We start from the raw sequence: 2,888 nt of genomic DNA, 5'->3' as shown, positions 1-2,888 counted from the left end.
TGTTAGCACACTTCCTCCAATACCTTGGGCTCTTCATTGTTTTGCAGCAGCCTCATTTGTGGCAAATGCCTTTTGGAGATCTAAATACACACGACATTTACAGGAGATAGACACAAAAAGCTGCAGTAACTCAGCGGGTCAGACAGTATCTCTGGAGAAAACAAATAGAAAATTCCTTTTCTCCAGAGATGCTATCTGAGCCGCTAAATTACTCCAGCTTATTGTGTCTATCTTTGGTTTAAACCAGCATTTGCAGTTCCTTCCCACTACATTTACAGGTTTCCCTGATCAACTCCCTATCACATCCTGTCAAGTTTTGTCACACGTAATTTTCATTAAACCATGTCGGCTACGTTTGATTAGATGCAGCTTACCAAATGATTAGTTATTTCCTCTTGCGAACTATGAGTGCTGGATGAATTAGAATCATAGAGTAATTCAGTGTGGAAACAGACCCTTCGGCCCAACTCGCCCACACCCACCAACATGTCCCAGCTACACTAGTCCCACCTGCCTGTGTTTGGTCCATATCCCTGCAAACCTGTCCTATCCATGTATCTGTCAATTGAACTTCTCGGCCTTTTGGCTAAGATCAAGTGTAGTATCTGTTCTTATCTTACCCGGCAGGGGAGCGATCGTGATCAAAAAGGCGGTTCTCCCAGGACGGATCCGTTGCTACTTGAGTAAAAGAGACTGGCTGTACTTATTAGAACAGTTCTGGCGGTCCTCCCGGGACAAGAGTCGTGGATCGAAATTGAAGGTCACGTCGGTGACGACGAGTCTTGTCAGTTTCTGACTTAGAGGTGGATCCATGCTGGTTGGATAACCAGCCTAACACCTCATCCAGTCACAATGGCAGCAGCAACTGGAGCGGGAGTACAGGGTATCCGCAATACCCTGCGAGTTAGTGTGAATTACCTCAGCAAGGGGGTTCCCTTCTCACGGGACCTGTTCGTGAAGAAAGTCTAGGAGGTCTGCAAATTCGAGGCCAAGGACATCTACTGCCTCCCGGAATTCCCAGGTAATGGATACTTTGATGTTACCTTCAAGTATCCGATGGGATGGCAGACATTGATGGAAGACTTATGGGAGAAGGGGAATGAAGCTCCACTGTCGGTGGAGCCGCTCTTCACCCTCCCCCCCCCCCCCCCCCCCCCCCCCCCCCCCTCCCCACACGCAGAAGGAAAGGATGATCGCGGTGCTCATGTTCAACCCACATGTGCCCATCGTGGATGTCCTCACCTTCCTTGCTCGTTATGTGGAGGGAGCAGGGAACTGTGTGGATGTGAAGGACCTGTTCGGAATCTGGACGAGCAAGCGGCAAGTAAAAGTGAAGCTGAGGGTGGACGAGAAAGGAGCCATCGTCCACCCTCCCTTGGTGTTCGCTGTTGGAGGTAACCGTGGGTACATGAGCTACGCTGGGCAACCCAGGCTGTGGTGGCCTATTGAAGTACAGTTGTCTGCAAGAACTGCAAGCTGGAAGGCCACGAGACAAAGGACTGTCAGGCCAGCAAGAACTGCAACCTGTGTGGGGAGGCAGGCCACCTTTACAGGGCCTGCCCTAAAAGAGCCAGCACCTACGCACAGGTGACAAGGGGGGCTGCTGCCAGCACCCCCAGGGAGGGCGAGATACCCCTCACCACTACCAAGACCCCAGCAGAAGGGGAGAACAGGGATGAGGACTGCCCGACCACCTCGAGCCCCCAACTGCCGGATGGAGACCCCCAGCCCCCTGTGCAGGAGAGAGAGTCGATAGAAGAGGGGGAACAGCAGTAGGAATGGCAGGTGGTGAAAAGGAGGAAACACCGGAAGATTCTGCCATGGCCAGAGTGGACGGGAACGTCGAAGAAGTGTCCTTGACCAGACCGAGACCAGCAACCTCTCCTTGTCGGAGGATGCGGCGACATCAAGGACCCGACGACGGAGGCAGAGGAAGAAAACGGTTGAGGAAAAGGAAAAAGTCATGCCTATTGTGTGGTGGGAGATTGCAACCTTCACGTAGTCCGCCCTGTTTCGACTAATGCAATCAACTCGACGTGCAGAAACGGATGATCAAATAGAATAAGTTGTCCAACAACTTTAGGCTGTGCACGCCAGATGAAAGAAGAAGATGCCTATTGACCCCCAGCTCCGGGAGGCCGGGAGCAGTGAATCAGCCACCGTACCCCAGCTACAGGAGACGGAGGGGGCGGAGCGCCCAGAAGAGGGGCAGAACAAGGAGGGTCCCTCCGACAACAACCCCGGTTACGCCAGAGGGAACCCCCCCCCCCCCTCCTTGAGGATACTGGCACCCAGTACCTGAGCCCCGAAACAATGCTGTAATTCACCAAAGCGGTGGGCATGAGGGGACTAGATGACGGTCAGTGACTCTAAAGACAATGGAGCTCAAACTTGCATCTTTAAACGTGCGCAGCCTTACAATACATGGCCAAGGTCAAGGCAGATGTAACTTTTCTCCAGGAGTGTGGGTTGCCACACCTCCGCTGCTATCGGAGGTGGTCACGATGGTGGCGGGGAGGGAGTTTCACCATCACTGAGGTCAGGGAGGTTGTTGGGGGGGTGGGGGTGGCGTCACCTGGTGATGGATGTAATGTACCGTGGTTCTCCCCTCTGGCTGATTAATGTGTATGCCTCACCCTTGCAGAGCGAGCGGATGGCCGTTCTCCAGCAGCTGGCCACGTCCCGGCAGCTCGTTCTGGCCAGTGACTTCAACTGCATAATTCTTCTTCTTCTTGCGTATGGCGTGCACAGCCTAAAGTTGTAGGACAACTTGTTCTATTTGATCTTATTTGATTGTGCACACTGGGTTGATTGCATATGTCGAAACAAGGCAGACCACGTGAAGGTTGCAATCACCCACCCTAACTGCATCATTGATGCGGCTGGAC

At 52.8% G+C, this 2,888-nt stretch overlaps 1 pseudogene; it reads left to right on the top strand.

Moving 5' to 3' along the window:
- Positions 1 to 566: 566 nt before the first annotated feature.
- LOC116967189 lies at positions 567 to 674 on the top strand (annotated as a pseudogene).
- Positions 675 to 2,888: the final 2,214 nt, after the last annotated feature.

Source organism: Amblyraja radiata, chromosome 38 (genome assembly GCF_010909765.2).
Source record: "Amblyraja radiata isolate CabotCenter1 chromosome 38, sAmbRad1.1.pri, whole genome shotgun sequence".
Classification (NCBI taxonomy): Eukaryota; Metazoa; Chordata; class Chondrichthyes; order Rajiformes; family Rajidae; genus Amblyraja; species Amblyraja radiata.
This window is presented reverse-complemented; position numbering and strand designations above follow the sequence as displayed.